The sequence below is a fragment of the Giraffa tippelskirchi genome, chromosome 9 (genome assembly GCF_054371585.1).
Source record: "Giraffa tippelskirchi isolate mGirTip1 chromosome 9, T2T-mGirTip1v1.2.pri, whole genome shotgun sequence".
NCBI classification, from domain to species: domain Eukaryota; kingdom Metazoa; phylum Chordata; class Mammalia; order Artiodactyla; family Giraffidae; genus Giraffa; species Giraffa tippelskirchi.
Window position 1 is genome coordinate 38,417,787 of NC_137283.1, and position 22,728 is coordinate 38,440,514.

At 38.9% G+C, this 22,728-nt stretch overlaps 1 protein-coding gene across 1 annotated transcript in view; it reads left to right on the forward strand.

Moving 5' to 3' along the window:
• The first annotated feature begins 5,298 nt into the window (after positions 1 to 5,298).
• FHIT (fragile histidine triad diadenosine triphosphatase) overlaps positions 5,299 to 22,728 on the forward strand; it is a 1,651,033-nt gene continuing 1,633,603 nt past the window's right edge. The window contains exon 1 of the mRNA XM_081524685.1: positions 5,299 to 5,795. The gene's annotated coding sequence lies outside the window, so the exon portion shown is untranslated. The remainder of the gene's footprint in view (positions 5,796 to 22,728) is intronic.

Below are 22,728 nucleotides of genomic sequence, written 5' to 3' on the forward strand. Positions count from 1 at the left end.
CTGTATCACAAGTCCACTCACCTAAATCAAGCAAAGTGAAATCTAGATGCTATTTTCAAAGAAAAGGAAATGGATGCCTGTAGACAAAAGTCAGATGTTCATCAGAGAAGGTTAACACAGAGGCTGGCATCATATAGGTATATCTGTTGCTATCATTATTACTTTGAAAATAAATAAAATAAAAATAAACTTATTAGTAAATAATTAAATCATGATTTGATTAAAGTAATGAAAATGATTAAGTTGAAAATAAAATGCGCAACTATGCAGTTTTCCATTACAATGGAGAGTGTAAGCAGTAAATTAGAACGGAGCAGGGCTGTTTCTAGAGGCATACAAGCAGTAGTTGAAGAAGACACTAAGACACCAAGTGACTGAAAATATTTCAAGGACTGTTTGCTCCTTAACAGTTCTTGTAAGTCCCACTGAATGGTAGTACATGTGCAACAAATGCCAATGATTATCAATGCTTATGAAATAGCTTCTTTTATGATACTGAGGGGGGTCTCTGTTTTATAAATATTCGACCCTCTGATTGGGTGGGCTACTCAATAAATCATCCCTAAGAAAGCCAGATTTACAACGTTCTCTTACGTTTCACTGATGTCTTGCCCAGCATTTTGTGGGCATGGAGTAAGGGCCTTAGTATAAACTTGTTGATTAATCCAGCTGAAAGAAGAAATTAATGCACATTTACAAACATGTCTCATATACTAATTAAACTAGCCCTAATATCAAGCCCAGTACTTTGTTAGCCATTTTTTCATTTCAAGGGCATGTACTAGAAAAACATTTTTTTCTTTTCAAATATTTTCCTGTTCACATTTTACTAATTTAGACCAGCTTTATACTAATTAATCCAAATTAGTGCCATTTTATAGTATGCAAACTCTCAAATACTTATTCCTCCATTGCCATACTATTTAAAAGTGGTTTCCATTTTCCAAAAATGTGATTATTTCCAACTCTTTCATTTTAAATTCAGGTATCTTTTAAACACAATAAGATAAATATAAATATCTTGCATACTAATGCTTAAATACAGACACCTCAATTTCAGACTTATTTCTAATTCCATTATGTCCCTAAGACATTAAGTCATGTAATGTTTTGGCTTGATTGATATATTTTCTTTTCTCATTTTCCATTAATGTAGGAAGATCAGTATCTTGGCTTTTGAAAAATGTGTTTCAAGATCTATTTCATTTGGGAAGATCATATGATAAACAGGAAGTATAATCAGTTTACCATTGAAATACTTTTGTTTTTATAATGAACTTTTTAATAAGTTCATTCCATTGTTTTCCATCCATCATGCCTTAAGGAATATGTTCTGTTTGATTTATGACGTACAAGTTCATTATTTTTCCTAAGTTATAATCAATATATTCAAGGTGCTCTGGTTAATTGAGAAACATTTTATTATTTGTCTTTGCATTTAAGAATTCTCAACCGTTGTTTTTTTTCTTTTGTTTTTTGGGGAATTTTTGTTGTGCATTTCTAGAGACTGAGACCAGTACTTTTGGGTTTTCACTCTATTTTGATGCTAATCCTTTTCTGTTCTATTTGACTCTAGGCTCTACTCTAAGCCTTAAAAAATCTCCTTAACTAGCAGTTCCCTCCTTAACTATCCTTTGTATCGGTGATTACCCTTTATGGGGCTCACCATAGGAATTAATCAAACATTTATGGCTCAATTTGATCATCAGAGAAAAAAATCTTAAAGGGACCCATATCATACCATCTGGAGCAAATGAGTAAAGAACATACAAACATACACATTGAATGCATATTTATATATGCATACTTACATATGCATTAAAATTTTAAAAACCCAACTAATAAACTTGTTTAGGGCATTCATAACATATTTTATTTTTAAAGTCAGTTTTAGGGAATTTTCTGATGGTTCAGTGGTTAGGAATTGGTGTTTTCACTGCCATGGTCCAAGTTCAATTCCTGGTCAGGGGAACTAAGATTCAGCAAGCTGCGTGTTGTGACCAAAAAAAAAAAAAAAAAGGTCAATATTCTTTATATCATACCTGGCATAATTTATGATTCATCCATGAAATTGGGAAAAACTTCTAAAAAAATTTAGAGCACAACACTCCATGGCAACGGGTAGAAAGAATAGAACAGTTGAGTAATTTCTTGCTTTCAAATCATGTATTGAAGCACTGTTTGAGTTGCAAGATTGGAGTTATGGTCAATTGAATGTATAAGAGTAATTTTAAAAACTGAATTATAAAAATATCTATAAAATATCTAGATGTGATATTGTGATTTTTAAAATCAGCATTTACTCAACATCATCCTCCTTTACCACTCAGGAAATGAATGGTAACTGATTAATATTTTGATTATTTCTACATCTTTATGTCCCTGGTGGCTCAGCTGGTAAAGAATCCACCTGCAGTAGAGGAGACCTGGGTTCAGTCCCTGGTTTGGGAAGATCCCCTGGAGAAGGGAACGGCTACCTACTCCAGTATTCTGACCTGGAGAATTACATGGATTGTATAGTCCATGGGGTCGCAAAGAGTCAGACACAACTGAGCGACTTTCACTTTCATTTCACATCTTTATGTCATCTTCAGCCCTAATCCCTTCTACATGGAAAGATTATTTATGTTAAAGATATTATAGAAGCATCACAATATATACTGGTGAAGAATGTAATGTATATGCTATATACAGTAATGTGGCATTCTGTATTAGACAATTACATTATAGTTTCTATGGATGCTTGAAATGACCAGCTGGTTCTACTTTCTGGAGCAAGGAAATGGTGAGTATAATAACAGTGTGTGTAAAATACCTCCCCAGATGAGTAAATTATTTATATTGCAGGGAAAGGTTTTACTGGACATCTGGGCCATGAAAATGAAGAATAAGCTACCACAGTCAATGAGGGTGGGGTGACAGAAGGTTCAAGAGGGAGTGGATATATGTATGCACAATGCTGATTCACTTTGTTGTAACACCAGAAACTAACACAACATTGTAAAGCAATTATATTCCAATAAAAAGTACTATCTTAGCTTTAGTTGGTGATGTTATCTCAACACAATTTCATTATTCTTTATAGCCCCAAATGAATGGTTTGTCCACTCAAACCAGTTTGTCCACTCTGATTCTGCTATGACCATTTCTGTACAAGCTAGACGGTAAGAAGATGTGAAACCAGCAGAGGACTGGGTGCAAGACCATTCAGAAAACAGAAAAATAAAATTAAGGATCAGCCAAAGGGCTTTGTCTTATAGAACCTATATGGCCAATTTTTGTTCCATGGATTTAAAAAAAAAGCTTTATTGAGGTATAATTTACAAACCCTAACATTTCCTCATTTTAAGTATATGATTCAATCATTTTCAGAAAATTTACAGCTGTGTGATGATCACAACAATCTAATTTTTGAACATTTTTATCACTCTCCAAAAAATGCCTATTTGTGGTCACTCCTTATTTCCATCCCCACCTTTTGGCAACTGTTAATCTATTCTGTTTCTACAGATTTGCCTTTTCTGAATATTTCACACAAATTGAATCATATAATATGTGGTTTTCTGTAATTGTCTTTTTTTACTCAGCATGATATTTTTTTGGTTCACCTCCATTGTAACACTTAATAATATGCACTTCATTTTTATAGTATTACATTGTATGAATATGCCATATTTCATTTATCCACTCACTGGTTGTTTTTATTTCTTGGCTATTATGAATACTTGTGTGCAAGCCATTATGTGGATGTATGTTTTCAGTTTTCTTGGTTAAATACCTGGAAATGACTATGCTGTGTCATATGTTAAATTATATTTAATATTTTAAGACAGTTCTAAGCTGTTTTGCAAAGAAATTGCGTCATTTTATCTTCTCACCAGTAATGTACGAAGGTTTGCTTCTCTACATCCTTGTCAACCCTTGTTACTGTCTTTTTTCTTTGTGTCTTTTTGATTATCAATATTCTTGTGCGTGACATGGTATCTCAAAGAATTTAATGGACAGTCAGTCTCATCCATGCATCATTCAGTCATTCATCAGATAATTGCTGAATATTTACTATGTACCAGCCAAGCATACATAGAAGAATAGAATACCACCTCTAAAACCAAGGAATTCATAGACTACTAGAAATATAAAACTACTAGATATGTTTCATAGTCTAATCTACTCATAAACCTTTCTAGGTAATATATATTCCTCCTTCCTTGCCCTCCTTGCCTGCAAGTTGGACTAGAGGTGAACATCTGACCCAAAGATGGCCATTCCATTGGCTGGCCACCTATCTATGACTTCTAAGGCATCACTAAAAAAGTCAGATCATTTGGGCTGCTCAGATACCCTCTCAAAGAGGTTGTCATAGAAGATGGGCACTAGAGTAGCCAAATAATCCGGAATCTGAGGATATCACTGCTGGATATTGCCTAAGATGACTAGCTAGAGGAAGCCACGTGAGAGAAAGGTGAAGGCGCTGACTCAGAGATGAAGAAATGAGAAAAGTCCTATAGCGAAATTTTGGTTGTTCTGTTCTCCGTTTTCTGATCTGCATACAGTTTAACTAAGTTTTGTTTCCTCTTCTTGGATTCTGTGAGATTTCTGCAGCATTACAGTGAACCTCCACCTTCCATCTTCACTTGAGCTATTTACTCAAAGTTTTCTGCTGCTTATAAATGAAGAACTAGAAGGCAACAGCTAAATTGCTAACTCGTGATCCCTCTGTGAACATTCTCACTCTTAGAGACTTGTAATCAGGACTTTCCAATTGACCATGATTTATCACTTTTTTTCTTTCCATGGACACACAGTGTTTAATTATGCATATTAGTAAATGTAAACAGTGAAATGTACAAACCAAATCACTAGACCACCTCCTCCCCTTCCTCCTCTCAAATTTCATAGTTCACTTTGTAAAGACTAAAAAAATAAATATTCATACCCTTTAAATACTTCACAATCACTCATTTTTACAAATAGCTGTAGACTGCCTACCTATTCCAGACACTGTCCATGGCATTTGCAAAGATGAAATGAACAGGAGGGTCCTGCCCTTGGTGAACTTTCCCAGAGGGGATAGCCTCGAGTGACACTGTAAAAAGAAGCAAAAATAATTCACCGACAGCAACAGAACAAAGGAGGTTAAATGAAAGTAATAAAACCCACAGAGTGGAGGCCCGGGAGAAAACTCCCAAAGCAGAAAAAAATAGCTCCTTCAAGATTTTAGAGTGATTGGAAAGTTGGGGGGGGGGTGTAGTCCTAGTCCCTAAATCTATCTGACTCCCCAGAAATGGACAGGAGTCCACAAAAGCTGAGGCCTCTCATAGACTCAATAGCCTAGACACACAGGTACACCAGCAAGTTTCCTTGCTTTTGCTGCACTCCTGACCAAAGCTCTTTGAAAAGGACGCTGGGAAAGCAGGTGAACGTGACGTGATTAGCTACGTTACCTCCTGCGGAAGTGAAAGTCCCATGACCAGAAGTGAGGAAACAGCCGCGATTTCCCAGGCAGTGCTTGCCTGGAGAATCCTAGGGACAGCGGAGCCTGGTGAGCGGCCGTCCATGGGGTCGCACAGAGTCGGACACGACTGAAGCGACTTAGCAGCAGCAGCTTCTCCAGTGAACACGTTGATGTGAGCTCCGCAATTGAGACACATCCAAGAGGAAACCAAAACTCAGGGTGTCTAGGGTAGCTCTACGCCACCTCCAAGAGCATCCAGCAGGAGAATGGGGAGGCCTGGACAGTCCCCACCTGGCACCCTCCGGACAGAGCTTTGAAGGAGAGGCTCAAAAGCTACAAGGTATGTGTGGGAGAGGGTGGGGAAGGGCTAAAACCATTTCTGAGATTCTGAAATTCGCACGGTTTTCATCAAGAGAAACATTAATACCGAGGGAGAACTGTGTCAATTTAAGCAGAAGGCTACCTGTCAAGTCAGACTATGCCATCCCTCGGCCCACCACGACACTGTTCCGGGTCTGCCATGCCTCTGTTGGGGAGAAAATAGGAAGAGGAGTAAGTTAACAGCAGAAATAACATCCACTTCCAGCTGGGTGACCTACTTTGTGAAATAGGGCACGTGAACGCAATCAGGATCCTTAAGATTTCTTAAGCTCTGAAAAAATTATACAGTGCCTTGATTCTGCCTGCAGGCCCGTTGAAGATCACATGTGCTTGCTAGTTAATTTCTGCTGTTAGAAAAAAGGTTCTGAAGTCACTCTAGCACCAACTTCAGAACCTGTTCCCTCGCAACTCAAGGACTGAAACGTTGAACTTTTGAATTTGGTGACCTGTTTGAAATGAGGTGGGAGGAAAAGTATTTTAGTAGAAGATACTGCTTAATCTTTGGTGTGTTCCTTAACCACAAATGAATGGAATTGCAGTTGTTGGGCAGTTTAGCGAGATTCTTTATAGCAAGCTTGGCTCCTACCGGCAGACTATCACTCTAAAAACACTCTGGGAGCAATTACACACTCAGTAACACCTTATTAAGTAGCAATTTTATCTAACCTTACCCGTTTCTTTCTGAGTGTGAGAATGAAGGGAGAAATGAAATAAAATACATTACGAGGCTCCATATGTGCTCCCCTTGGACGGTATGGAGAGCGTTAGGGTGCAAAATACATGCAGGAGTGCCATGCAGAAGTTGAGGGAGGGGGAATTTTGGTTAACACTTCCCACTCTCCACCACCCACAGTTCAAGTCAGTCCCAATTCCCAATGCTGACAGAGAAATGGGAAGGTGTGGGAGGGAGACAGCGACTTGCTGGCGCCATCCCCATTTCAAGTGGCAAATGTGCATGTAGCACTAATCCTGTTTTCGAGTTGGGGGTCTTAACCTGAGTCTGGAAACAACTGAGAAACAGCATGAGATAGTCTCTCGAGGGGACGGTGATCAGCTGTTTCTTTATTCTCATTTCATCTTAATTCTTGGTGGTAAGATTTTTAAAATTTCCTGAACAGACCTAAATTAATTTATGATATAATTTACGACAAACTACGCCAGTGTAATCGGTGCTGAAACAAATGCATACAGATAAGTAGGGAGATAAAATGAATCTGCAAGTAGAAGACCCCAAGATAATGCATTTAAAATGTTTTTACTGACATCTTTCCCATATAATGATTCCAAAGTACCTAGTAACAGATTTGCTTTCCTTTTTATCCTCCCTCCTTCTGCTTTCTCTATTTCCCCAGGCCAGTGAAGAAAATGAAAAAAATGTAAATAATGAATATACTTGGATCCCTCCACCTTCTTTTTGTTAATTCTGGAATGTTGGTTACCATTCCCTCTGCCCTTAGTTCTGAAAGATTTGTTGCCAATAATCATGCGACCCAGTGAATATTATTATTACTTTTTTTTCTTGATGATTGAGGGTAAAGTCTTGATGGGGACAAAACTAAATTTTAGTTTTTCAGAGATCACTTATTTTAGGAGTTGTCTAGCTTAAGAGATAATACTGTGTTGTGGACCCAGACTGTGTGTTCCTGGCTACCCCAGTGTTAACATTTACTGGGCACATTTCTTAATCTTCTGCCACTATTTTCACCCATTCAAAACAGGGATGGTAATAGTATCTACCTCCTAGGATTATGTGGAGGTGAAAGAGACTTACATGTGGAGGGAACATAAAACCATGCCTGGCATGTAATAGGTCCTCACTGAAAATTAACTATAGAATTCATTTAGGGAACCAACATTTCTTGAGTACCAATTGGTATGAGGAATTCTTACAGGCATCTTTAAAGGAACAGGCCCAGAATGTGCTATTAAGGAAAAATTTTACACTAAACAACATTTTGGTAGTGTTTTTTCATGTTGTATAACATAATTTTCAAAAACAGGATGCATACTATTCTGCAATTTAGCTAATCTGTTGGACAATTAGATTGTTGGATGTTCCCCTTTTAGGTGTGAATGTAGCTGTTGTAAACATTTGATCAAATTGATCATTCTTCAGTGACTTAAATGTTTGCATTCTATTCTGTCTTTTAAAAATGTTTTCAGGCATGTTGCCTGAAATGTTTTGATGCATGTTGCCAAATTAATATAGGTTCCCTAATTTGATTTTTTGGTGGATGTGTACTATATCAGAATACCGTCCATAATATCTTCCCTTTTTACATATTACTTTATTTTTTTCTTAGACTTACTTTCTTACTTGGTCTTCTGACCTCTTTTTTTCCTTTTACTGGAGAGTGGTGCTTAGTCACTCAGTCATGTCCAACTCTTTGTGACCCCATGGACTGTAACCCTCTAGACACCTCTGTCCATGGAGATTCTCCAGGCAAGAATACTGGAGTGGGTTGCCATTACCTTCTCCAAGTAGAGAAGTAGGGTAGAGTGGGATAGGCAGTTAATCAGGGCTGACTGGAAACAAAATAAGCTGATTGGCACCTCCCCTGATCTGACTCCTATCTAATCCACATATCAAAGGTCCCATCTCGCTCCAGGGTCTGAGATCATTCTGTATCCCTTGCTGGGAGAAACACTGTAACTAGATCTTCATAACTCAGTGTCAAGTCACACTTCTTCAAGCTTCACTTGCTTATTTTCGTGTAATCTTGTCATGGGTTTGGGTAGTAGATTCTCTGCCTTTGCCTCCTGTGTGTGAGACCCTCCTGTGGTTCTCAGTTTAGCAACCTGCTTCAGTGGTGGTTCTGTCTTGTCCCCAAGGCTTTGTAGAGCCTTTCCTCTACCATCTTATTGACCAGTTATCTAGATACTACTTCTACTCTTGGGTGTATTTTAACTACCTCTTTTGCACTGTGGAATCAGACTTGTCATCAAGTCCCAGTCAGTCCAAATCTGACATGAAAGGAGAAAAAAATAAAAGCAGCCACATCACTTCTTACTTCCTTGTTCTGATCATCTATTACTGAGTGTAACCAATCACCCTGAAAGTTAGTGGCTTAAAACAACAGTAGCTGTTTCTTTATTTGTCATGGTTTCTCTGGGTCAGTAATTTGGGAAAGGCCTAGCTAGGCAGTTTGGCTTAGAGTGTTTCATGCATTTGCAGTCAGAGGTGGCTGGGACTGGAGCATCTGAGGGCCAGCTAGACATTTCTTTCTCAGGGTTTCTCTATGCAGTCTCTGGATCAAGTAGACTCGGCCTCCTCATAGCGAGGCACCTTCAGGGCCATGGGAGTCCTCCCACAGGAGCTCAGGGCTCTAACAAGAGTGTTCTGGTGAAAAGGGCAGACATGAAATTTGATGACTGAATCTTCCAAGTAGTATTGTGTCTGCCATTTGCTACTGGTTGAAACAGTCACAAAAGCCTGCTCACATTCAAGGAGGGAATTAGATTCTGTCTCTTGATGAGGAGTGTGGCCATCTTTGGAAAATGTGATTGATCACATCCCTCTACCACATCCTCTTCTCAGTGTTCCTCCAGCACAATACACTGAGCTCTTTGGAGAAATGGGTAGACATTGTCCTCTCACCTAGTTAAGGAATTCCTCGGGATCTGTAAAACCAGATCATGTCTCACTCCAGTCTCTAGAAGGCCTTTCTCAACTCTCTACAGTGCTGTCTTTGCTTCTGAGCTATAAAACAACAGACATTGGAATACTGCCTTATATTTTACAAATCACAGTGCCAAATATTCCACTTTGTATGTTTATTCATGTTGTACTGGTTTGTGTGTTTCCCTACCTATGAACAGGAATCCTGGATTATGAATCTTGGTGTTACCTCCCACCCCTACCACCACCATAGCATTGAGATCCACATTAGCTTTACATGGACAACTGCTGAGTGAAAAAATGAATGAATGCATGAGAATTAAAAAAAAACAACCAAAAAACGAGGCATAAGCGTGTGCTGAAAAACATAATTCACTAAAAAAACTGGGCTTAAAAATTCCTTCATTTAAAATTGTATTTGACTTGAGATATCCTTTTTTGGTGGGCAGGGGTATGTATGGTCACAAAGTTCTAAGTCCTGCTATTTACCCTGGGCATCCCTTGGACTTTGCTGCCTTCTAAGCTTAGCAGACCAGTTAAAGCAGAGTTTGTGGTCAAAGAGAGTGTAAGTTAAGGGGCTGGGATACATCATTAGACATATGGTCTCCTAGGAATTTAGATCTTCCTGTAGTAGGTGGAATTTGTAACATTCTGGCCTCTAGGACCATATGGTTGTGTTTAGAGATGCCAACAGAAATAAATACTTGATTTCCAATGCAAGATTCTTTTTTTGCTGGCCCTCCCAAACAGCCATATAAGTTTCCTGTGCAAAATTTAAAAGGACAGAATTAACATTTAGTTCTCATCATTTTACTGATTTGTTTGTGATCATTTAACACAGGGTATGGAGTGGGTTCATCAAGGGCCAATCCTGCTGAGGGTCAGTGACCCTGGGCTATCCCTGAGGTGAGCAAAGATATGTACCTGATCTGTACCATAAGACTCTGCACTCTTAGCTGTAGCTGACTAGACTGGATTTATCCCACATCTCAGACAACAGCTTGGGCCAGTGCCTTAAGAAATGGCTTGGTTTTATAAGATCTACTCTAAGTAGAAATGAAACAAAACTCTTATAGCAACAAACAACTGGAAATTAAAATTACAAAAACAATGCTATTTACACAGCTTTGGAAAAATGAAATACTTAGGGGGTAAATTTGACAAAAGATGTTCCATACCTGTATACTGAAAACTATAGAATATTCCTGAGAGAAACTACGGATGATACACAAAATGAAGAGAAAATCCATTACAGGAATTGAAAGGTTCATTATTAAAGTGCTGATTCTCCCCAAATTAAACTATAGTCTTTGTAATCCCATTTGAAATTCCAGCAGATTGTTTTAAGAGCCAAAAGAAATTAAAAGAAATAGAATTAAACTAACATACCTGATTGTAAGATTTACTGTAAAGCTATAATAATGAAGACAGTATGGTATTGAAGCCAAGGTAGATAAATAGATTAATGAAGTAGAATACAGACTCCAGAAATTGACCTAAGCATATCTGATTAATAGACTTTCTGACAAAAGCCCCTCAAAAGGCAGTCAATGGAGAAAGAACAGTTTTTCCAACAAATTGTTGCAGAGCAATTGTATATCCATGTGCCACAAAATAAACCTTAATCCATACTTCATACTGTATACAAAAATTGACTGAAAATGATCCACAGACCTAAATGTAAAACCAAAAACTATAAAATTTCTATGAGAAAACAGGAGGACCTTGTGACCTTGAGTTCAGTGTATGTTTTAGATATGAAACATCAAAATTAATAAATTGGACTTCATCAAATTATGATTTTCATCTATTTTAAAGGAATGAGAAAGTAAACCACAGAGTGGGAGAGAATATTAACAAATCACATACACGGGAAAGAATTTATATCCAGAATATACAAAAGAATTCTCAAAGCACAATAAGAAAAACAACCTAATAAAGTGGGCAAAAGATTTGAATGTGTACTTCAGCAATGAAGATGTACAGATGGCAATTAAGCATATGAAAAGATACTCAACATTAGTATTCACTAGAGAATGCAAATTAAAACCACAAGTAAGTAGCATCACACTGATTAGAATGGCTAAAGTTAAAAAAAGATTGACATAACAAGTGTTGGTGGGGGTGTGGAACAACTAGAACTCCCATACATTGGGTGGGAAAGTAAAATGGTATAACCATTTTGGAAAAGAATTCAGCAGTAGTTTCTTAACAGTTTAAATATGCACTTCCTATGAGACCCAGCTGTTCCAATCCCAGATATTTACTGAAGCACAACAAAAATGTATGTTTATACAGAGATTGCACACAAATACTCGTAGAAATCTTATTCATTACTAGTCAAATAACTAAAAACAATCCAAATAGCCATCAATAGGTAAGTGGATAAACTAACTGTGGTATGTCCCTGTAGTGGAATATTGTCAGGCCACAGGGAAAAAGGAATGGAATATTGCTATAGGCAGTGTCATGGATGGAGCTCAAAGTAAGTATGCTGAGTAAAAGAAACCAGACAAATGAGAACATACTGCATGATTCTTTTTATAAGAAAGTTTAGAAACTACAACCTAAACTGTAGTGACAGCATGTGAGCAGTTGTATGGGGGTGGGAGAGGAAATAGAGGCAAAGAGGATTAAGAAAAGATTTAGGAAATTTGGGGAATGACAGATATGTTCACTCTTTTAATTGTGATGATAAATTCACAGATGTGTGTATATGTGAAAATGCAGCAAACTGAATTTTAAATACATCAGTTATAACTTAATGAAGTGAAGGAAGGAAGAAAAGGGGAGAGAGAGGGAGGAGGAAGGGAAGAAAGAAAAGAAATGAGGAAAGAAAAGTGGAGGGGAAGGAGAGGGGGAAAGAGGGTGTGAATGTGAGAGCAAGCAAACCAAGAGAAACAGAAATTGACCAAGAGAAACAGAGATTGACCAAGAAAGACTGAGTTATGCCAACAGCAGAACTCTAGGGGATGCTGAGGAAACCACAAGATAACCAGATGGCTAAGGTGTCTGAGATCCCAGAGGAGTCCGGTTCAGTCCTCATGAGGAGTGACAGTCAGTTCCACTGTTCTTGATGAGATTCTATTATTATTATTTCTCCTATTCTCTCCTTAATTAAGCTGTATTGTTGCCTTTTTTGCTTGTCTCACAGTTTCCAGCCTGGGATATCTGTGAGTCTCCACTTCGAGTTTGTAGATCACCCTATAAACATGGGAGAGGGAGAAGGAAAGGGCCAGAGACTACCTTGCCTTCCTCTGGAATAATGTTCATACTTGAAAGCTGGTGCTTCTCCAACTGGCTATTGTGCAAGACAGTAGCATCACTTTGAAAGCTGCTGGAGGGCAGGGACTGTATTTATCTTTGTGTTTAGCACAGTGATGAGCTAGATAGGTGCTCAATACATGCTTATTAAATATATATTTGAAATTAGAAGAGAAATTGCCTCATGTTCGGTCAGCTTCCATCCTGACTTTATAAAGCTCAAAGAGAATTTCCATATAAACCATTTAGAACTGTCTGATTTCCAAGTTCTCTCACTCACTCATTTCACAAACATTGATGTTTATTGAGTACCTGCTATATTCTGCGGTCATTCCATTCAAGGTACAGCTATGAACAAGTAGGCCTAAGTTCTGCCTTTATGGAGTTTAGTTGGGGAGACAGAAGATAAATGAGGCAAATAAGTAAAGCTTGTAATGTATTAGATAAGTGCTTAGGAAAAGATGATAAGTGTAGGAAGGGGTTTAGGGAGCACCACAGTATGGTGAAGGTTATAATTTTATAAAGAACGAGCAGGAGAGGTTTATAGAGAATTCAAAGGTCATACTTCCAACTGGAATGGGTTATACTACAAAGGAAATTTATTAGTTCACATAAGTATAATGAGTCCATCCCTAGGCACAGCTGGATGTGGTGTCTGAAGTGAAGATTTCTGAAATCTGTTTCATATCTTGACTTTGCTTTCTTCTCTTTGGTTCAACATCGAGCTGGTAGTCTCCCAGTAACAAGATGGCTGCTAGATTTACAATGTCTCAACTCAGAGGTCCTAGGGAAAAGACATGTCTTTTCCAATGGTTCCAACACGTCTTGATACTGAGTCTTATTGGTCTAGCTAGGATCACATGGAACTGTTAGTATGCTAATTATCTGGGCTCAGCCAAGTATGTGCTCTGGAGTGGAGCTTGGAAAGTGAGGTCTGATGATGCAAATGCCAAATACTGAAGTGTTAAGGTAGGGGGTTTCCACCAAAAGGAAACACAGGAAGGCATTTACAACAAATGAACACCATCCCAGCCCTTACTTGGGGAGGAGAGACTGCATACTGAGGCCCACCAAGCATCTGCCCTGTGTAAAATCATAAAACAGCCATAGGTCAGAACTACACGGGGTGCTTGGGTTCCTTGCAAACCATTTCTCTGCTGGGCATTAGCCTAAGAGTATCTACAGATGACCCTTCCTTACGTATGGACCGACCATTCCAAGAATGCTTAATCCTTAGGACCTCAGATTCCAAAGTGATATTGTTAAATTGAGAACTGAAATATGTCTGAAGCAAGGGAGATGGATTATGTTGTAGAGGCTTGATGTCAGGAGTAGAGTGTTTACAACAGATTCCCTAGTGAATCCACTCCAATATGATTCCAGGTTGTAAAGTGACTACTGTATAGGTGAGGATGCTAGATGAGTAGGCTGGAGCCCCATAATCCTTCTAGGTTTCTGTTCCTAAGAGGCAGGAGAATACAGCATTTAAGGGCATAGTTCAGAGTCAGAGAGATACGGGTTATAAATCCAGTTCAAGCACTTCTACGGAATAAGTTGGTTTACCTATGTCATGCCTTTGTTTTCTCATTTATAACATGGGATATGCCTAAGATCTGTATCATAGGATTCTTCAGTTAATACATATAAAGTCTTAGTTCTTATTGTCATAATCATTACCATTTGTGGCCCAACAGGTAAGTCAGGGATTGTCCATGTGGTATAATTTGGAGACAATAGAAAGCATGTACTCAAAACATCTTCCCTACACACCTGCCTTGGTTTCTGAGGTGCCCATGCTCTTTCATACTTTTGGTTTAAGGAAGAGTTTGTTATGTATTCTGGAAGTTTTAAACATTCCAACAGTTGTGCTTCAAGGACCACTAGGAAAGGGAAGCGGTGAGGGGATCAGATAGCCCTTGGTATTCTCATCTACTACCTCCAGCAGAGAAGTTTTATCTGTTTTACATACTGACTTCTACATGAGGGGCTTGCCTAGAGAATTCCATGGACAGAGGAGCCTGGCAGGCTACAGTCCATGGGGTCGCAAGGAGTTGGACATGAGTGAGCAACTTTCACTTCTGCATGAGAATTTATTTGATGAGGAGTTCTGTGGCTGAGAAAAAAGTTTACAAATGACTGCATCAAAGCATCAGTGGCCCCTGTTAAAACATAATTATATCATCTGGAGAGGGATTGGGGGTGTTTTGCTTGAAGAAGAAAAACCACAGGTGGGATGATGCTGACTGTTTTCATGAATCTGAAGGGTCACCATGTGGGGTCCAGAGAATCAACATGAGGCTAATTTCACCTTGGTGGTTAAAAGGAGGAAGACCTTTCTAACAATTCAAGCTGTTCTTCCAGGAATTCATTTTTAGGATAGAGGTACACTGCTGTCCTTGGAGACATATTAGCAAAGGCTTTAGGCTGTCAGGGAAAATACTGAGGGGGTTCCCTCAAGAGTAGAATAATGGACTGGGACTGCCAAGGTTTCGTTTAAACTGTGAAATTCTGTCATTCTGAGTAACACAGAAAGCTGTTAAGGTGTTATACCCCCAACTTCTTGGTGAAATTTTATCACCTATGTTAGATTCTTACATTATGACTTTAAAAGAATGTACCATAGACAGTTGAATTTTGAACTTATTTTAGACTTAGAGAAAAGTTTTATGAATAGTTCAAAAAAAGTTTCAGACTTCCCTGGTGGTCCAGTTGTGGTTAAAAATCTGCCTGCCATTGCAGGGGACATAGTTCAATCCCTGGTCTTGGGAAGATTCCACCTGCCCCAGGGCAACTACTGAGCCCAGACTCTAGGGCCGCTGAGCTGCAACTACTGAAATCCATGCCCTAGAGCTTGTGCCCTGCAGCCAGAGAAGCCACCACAATGAGAAGGTTGAGCACCCCAACTAGAGAGTGGCCCCTGCTTTCCAGAACTAGAGAAAGCCTATGTGCAGCAAAAAAGACCTAGTGCAGTCAAAAATAAACTTAAACAATTTTTTTAGAAAATTAAAAAAAAGTTTTCATTATCCCTCACCCAGCTTCTCCTAATGTTAATATCTTGTATGACTGTAATGTAGTGATCAGAACCAGGAAATTAACATTGGTGTTATACTGTTAACTGCATTAAAGATCTTATTAAAATTCCATCATATTTTTCATTAGAGTCTTTTTCTTCAACAGTGAAAAACTAGGTTTTATTATTTACGGTATCTTTTGTTATTTGATCAGTGTTAGCAAAAATGACATGAGGTGGTTTTAAAATTATTAACTGTTACCCCTTGAAAGAAACATATTTCCTGTAATTTGTGGAGCTCTATTATCCAGAATCACGTAATTTTAGAGTTTAGATGTCATCTCAGCAGTCACAGTTTGTCTTCTTCCTCTTGAGGGAATCCCTTCAATATTGTCCCTGACAGCCCATCTTGGGGAACTCCTTGTCATGGGTTTTGTTCAGAACTATAGTGTCACTCATGTAACAGATACCTGTTTAACACCTAGCTAAAGGTATATGTCAGACATTAGGGATACAGAAATAATAGACTAATAATAATAATAAATACTACTACTACTACTACTAATAATAATAAATGACTCTTGCCTTCTAGAAATTTGTACTCTAGAAAGAGAGAAACACATGGGCAATTATAATGGAGCAGAATGTGTGATAAAAGAAGGAAAGCAAATAATAATTACATAATATGGGATAAGTGCTGGGGTAGGATAAATACTATGGGAGCATAGAGTGGGTACCTCACCCTTCCTGGGGTATCAGAAAGACTTCCAAGAGAAGATGATGGGTGAGCTGAGTGCAGAAGGATTGGATCCCTACAATCAGTTCCTCCAAAGTCTCCTCCACATCCTCCGTCTTCAAGGAGTCTGATTCTGCAAGTGGTTGGAGGATCGATCTCTCACTCATACACACACACACACACACACACACACACACACATATATATATATATATATACCCATGCACACATACATATATATTCAGTGAGCTAATTTATTAAATTGTAAGGTACTTTATTAACTGTTATTGCTTGTTATTTCATTGACACTTGGTAACAACCTTGGCAGATCTAATGGGTGGTGTTTGGCTACTGTGAGGAGAAAGATTATAAGAAGGCAAGAGTGGAAGTCATGATCCAGGCAGAGATGATGTATCTTGGACATACAGAATGAGAAATTAGACTAGTGTCTGTTGAGTCCCTTAGTAGCTTTGGGATCTTGGTCAAGGTACTTAACCTCTCTGAGCCTCTGTTCCATTGTAAACCAAATAGGATTAAGAATGCCTATTTCACTGAACAAATGTGAGAATTCAGAATAATATGTAAATTGAGGTCATGCATTAAAGAATATGGCTGCAATGTTTATTACTTATCTGTCAGGGTCCCAGCAGGAAACAGATGGTGCACTCAAATGCAATAATTCAAAGAGGGTTTAATTATGGGACAATTTTCAAAGCTTTGGGCATGGTTTAGGAAAACTCATAAAGAATAATGTGGTACTCTAGGAGTCCTGATCATGTCTAGGCCTAAAAGGACAACCTGGGGAGTGGTTATCAGAGCTAGTAAGAAAAGTTTGAGTAGAGAGGGCAATCATAAAAGGGGATGAAATGTACAGCATGGTGGCAGTGGTTAATAATACCATATTGTATACTTGAAAGTAGATCTTAAATGTTCCCACTACCACTACCAGAACAACAAAGGTAATTATGTGAGGTGAGGGATATGTTAACTAACCTTATTGTGGTAATTATTTTGAAATATGGATGTGTGTGTCATATCATGATGTCCGTCTTAAACTTACACAGTGTCACATTTCGGTTATATCTCCATGAAGATAGGGGTGGGGAGGAGCTATGATGGTTGGTTGAGGGATAGAACAAGACTGAAAGGACCCCTTCCTTCTTCCCTTAGATCTTTTGTGGGTGTTTCCCATTTACCAACCCCTACCAAAAGTCAGAGAGAGGGTCCAGGAACTCTTTTTGTCATCCTTTCAGTTCAGGCTTCTGGAATAGAAAGCAGGGCTTGAAGGATGCAGAGTGGCTCTGGAGGGGCAAGTAGAAGGAATCTGGTTCAACCCATGAGGCAAATGGAAAAATTCTCAGAGAGGGAAACCAATGAGAAGATACCCTCAGGAGGGTCCACTGTACTTCCCAACTCATGGTCAGTTTGCCTCTACACTGCCCTATCTGTTGGCCCATCTTTTAACTGGAAATGTTCCCATCTTTTAAGGGAACATTTGTTATTTTCCCTTCCAGTCTTCATTGTCCTTTTTTCTAGTAGCAATATTTGCCGTTCCCCCCCACCCCCCATCCCCACCCAGAGGATTCATTCTTCCCCTGTTGTCAGTCTGTATGGTTGGAATGGGATTCTGTCCTGCAGGGCTGTGTGTGTGACCCAGGCCTGAGTCAGTCAGCACACTCCATCTTGCTGTGTGTGGTGTTTGGTCCCAGACTGAGCACAGGGTTCAGTTAGAACCTGGCAGCCACAGTGAGTCTTTTCTTAAGAATGCGGGAGAGCGTCGGGAGAAGCTGCTGCTCCCATCCTGCCATCAGGAGGGACAACCTTTGGGTCTGAAAATGAAACCAGTCTGTCAGAAAACCAGCCTGGGAGCCCTGAATCCAGCTGTGCCTGATGGTAGCATCACCACTGAACTTTGCAGTTAAGAAAGTCAGTGTATTGTATTTCCACTGTGTTGTTTTGAGTTGGATTTTCACATATACCAAAAAGAGTCCTGATGTAGAAAATGCCCCACATGTTGCTTTTTTCTAGATAATAATTTTAATGTAAATGTGAATTTAAAACTAAGTGTTAGCCAGTGTTAGTCATCGTTGTTAGAGGCTGTTGCATACATCCTTTACTTCATACTGTACTCCTTGAAAGAACAGTATTAGTGATATTCTAGCATAGCATAAAAGCAATTCACGTGGTAATCAGCTGTAAATGTAATAATAGGGTAGTTGAGATTTGTGTTTTAAAACACATTCTTGCACAATTATTTCCCCCATTAAATTCATACAGAAAGCTGAAGTTGGAAATCAGGATTGATATCACATATCTGCTAAGTGGCTGTCTGGGTAGAATGAAAATCGTGCTGAAAGTTAAAATCCACTATTTGACTGAATTGACAAAATAGTAAAATTCCAATTGATCTAATACCCAGTGGCTGGTGCTTTTAGATTAAAAAAACAAAAAACAAAAACTATTATTTGGGAATTATAGGGCTCTCTCTCTCTAAATCATTGATCAGCTGTTCTTATTTAAATGCCTTTTTCGATATAATTGTTAAATTTTGGCTCATTGAATTTTAGAATGGAAGAAGCATTTAAAAAAACATGACTTTAAAATTAAAGACTTTTAAAAATCAGCTCTTTACCTTATTTTTGCTTAGAGATTTAGAAGTTGTTTTCTCCCATGACATAATAAGAGGGGCACTTTTTTTTTTTGGTAACAGCTTTTAGATATAATTCACATGCCATAAAATTCACTCTTATGAAATGTTCAATTCATTGGTTTTCAGTATATTAGCAAAGTTGTGCAGCCATTGTTACTATCTATTTCTAAAACATTTTTTATTTTCCCATAAAGAAACTCGGTACCCACTAGCATTCTCCCCTAGTCCCTTCTCACCACAGCCCCTGACAACCACTGATATTTCCGTCTCTATGGATTTGCCTATTCCAGACATTTCATGTAGATGGAGTTATTCAACTTGTGGCCTTTTGTGACTGGCTTTTTTCACTTAGCATTGTGTTTTCTTTCTTTTTGGTGGCACTGGGCCTTTGTTGCTGTGTGCAGGCTTTCTCTCGTGGCAAGCAGGGGCTACTCTTTGTTGCAGTGCATCAGCTTCTCATTGAGGTGGCTTTTCCTGCTGCAGAGCACAGACTCTCGGTGCATGGGCTTAGTTTCTCTGAGGCATGTGGAATCTTCCCAGACCAGGAACTGAACCTGTGTCCCCTGCATGGGCAGGCGGATTCTTATCCACTGTACTACCAAGGCAGTCCAGCGTCGTGTTTTCAAGGCTCACCCATGCTGCAAAACTGGAACTCTTTTGCCTGAGCTTTCAAGAAACAGTGATGATCTTGATTTGGTAAGATGCTTGTGCTAGTCTCCATGCATCTTCTCTGCTCTGCTTTACCAATACATTCTCTACACCACAGCAGAATGATTTGTTTTCATCTACGTCAGTTGATGGCCTTTATATCTTATCTGCTCTTGACATGGCCCAGTAGGCCCTACCTGGCTGTCCTGGCCTAGCTCCCCAGCTCCAACAGGCTCCTCTGTTCTCCTTGCATTCTGACATGCTCCCTGCAGCCAAGGGCATCTACTCCTGCTATCCTCTCCACCTGCAGCTGGTTGTCTTCCGTCATTTTAGTTAATTCCTCCGATTCCTTCTTCAGACCTTGTATCACTTCCCTAAGTCCAGGTCATGTTCCTCAATTGTTTTCCTTCATAGCTCTTATTCAGTTTCTAATTATACCCCCATCATTGTGACTGTTTCATTAACTTTTATATCCACCTACTAGACCATAAATTTTCAGAGAAGAGAGCTCATATCTGTGGCTCATTAAAAAGAAGAAAAAATCTATAGTTCTGGCCATAGGAGGTGCAAGGGGAGCACCTCAAAGAATTTCTAAACTATTTTCGTATAGTTTTCATGTTCAGGGTGTTTATGAATAGTAGAATACTCTGAATATTGTAAACTCTTGTCAATTGGAATATTGGATTGACCTTTGCCTGACTAGGCTGTGTAATCGAGTTCACTGTTCTTTGTTTAATGTTGACCACACTGGTCAATAACAGTGGGTTAGAATCATGCAGAGAGCAAAGGAAATTGGGAGTTAACATTTAAAAAAAAAAAAAAAACAACCTGAATTTTGAATTAAAACAAGCCTCTCCCTCACCTTCTCCCTTATACCTTTTCTTTCTCTCTCATTCCTTCTCTCACAGCCAGAGGATACCATCTTTCCTTTCCAAATGAGAATTAGCACATATATATGTTTGTTTTTTTTTAAAGCAAACCTATATTTTTATAGAACAATAAATGACATGATCTCATCTTTTTACAAGGTAATTGTATTGGAGAAATGCTTTAAAGTTTTACATACAGTTGATTTAAATGACTTTAAAAACATATAATAAACAATGGCAGATTTCCTCTTACAAAGAATAATTGATATCCCTTGGGATCAAATAAAATGTTATGGGAAATCCTGCCTTCACAGATGTTATAAAATTTAAGATCTATGCTAAATATCAATCTATACTAGTTCCTCTTAGCTGGGGTAATTCTGTCCCTCCTTTCCCACCAGGGGATATTAGGGGATAGTTTTTGATAGTTACAACTAGGAATTGGGGAGCTACAGGTATCTAGTGTGTAGAGACCAGTGATTCTGCTAAACATTCTGTGATGCTTAGGACAGTTCTTAAAACAAAAGTATTATCCAGCCCAAATGTCACTAGTACCAAGGTCAAGGGACCCTGTTCTGTATAAAATAAGTGTTTTGAGATGTTATTAACATAAAACTAAATGGTAATTTATTCCTTTGTTAATTAAGTTTGTGGAAATTCCTAAATAGTAAAATGCCTTCCTTTGTTCACTAAACCAGCATTTCTTTAGCCTCTCCTTCATTCCAGGCACTGGACTAGGCACTGTAGACACTTGGTTAAAATAATTGGCATTCACTGTTCTGCTTCCAGTCAGAGAGACAGACTAAAATTTGGCATTTAATACAGACGGGAAAGATAAAAAGAGCAATGTCACAGGGTGCTCTGGTCATACATACTAAGAACACTCCTTTACCTGGGTTTCAAAGAGGCTTCTCGGAAGACATGATACATCTGGAATGCATCCTAAAGAGAAAGAACGGACTTTATTGGCAGAGGGACTAGCACAGCAGAGGAGGAGAAGTGTGAAGCAGAATTAGCAAGCCATCTGATGTTAGTAGTGAGTATTGAAAGCAAGGAGAGGCAAGAGACACGGCTGAAGGGATAGGTAGGACAGTGATGGAGAGTCTTGTGTGCAGACTTAGGAACTAGAGAACACAGATTTTAAGCAGCCATGCAATATAGTCTAATTTGCATCTCACATATCTAACTCTGGCGCATCCCGGGTAGCTCAAATGGTACAGAATCTGCCTGCAATGCAGGAGACCTAGGTTCAGTCCCTGGGTCAGGAAGATTCCCTGGAGAAGGGCATGACTACCCACTCCAGTATTCTTGCCTGGAGAATCCCATGGACAGAGAAGCCTGGAGGGCTATAGTCCAAGGGGTCGCAAAGAGTCAGTCTGAGTGACTAACACAGACATGTACAACTAACTCTGCCTACCCTGAAAGAGATGGATTTAAAGGGTTAAAATTGGATGCAGGGGAAGCAGTTAGTAAGGTATTTCATAGTCCAGGTAAGAGATCATGAGTGCCTGGACTTAAGCAATGGCTGTTGGGTGGAGAGGATCACTTGGATTGAGGGATGTCAGTGAGAAGAAACCAGCAGAGAGGTGCTTGATTGGATGTGAGAGGTGAGGGAGAAGGAGCCCTCAGGGAGGACTTACTGGTGTCTGGTTTGGGCAGAATGAGGACAGGAAAGGAAAAGCCAGTGATAATTTTGTTGTGGACATATTAAATGATACATATTTGAAACCCTTAAAAGGGCTAGAGACATTGATTTGGGAGTCTTTAGTGCACAGGCCAGAAGTAAATTCATGAGAATGGATTAAACTGCTGAGTGAGTAGAAAGAAAGGAAGTTGATCCAAGAATGGAGACCCAGGTAACCCAAGGATAGAAAGTTACAAGGTGTCAATATATATATGCATGCATATGTAGGTATCAATATTTGTGTGTATATGTGTAATACTTGTTAGATTAAGAAAAATACACAAGACACAGAGAAGAAAAACTGAAAATGAGTTGTAGAAACCCACTGCTCGGATTACCTCAGTTAACATTTTAAACCAGTTAAAAGTTAAGCATAGCGTTGTGGGTTGAACTGTTTTCTTCAGAAAGTTAT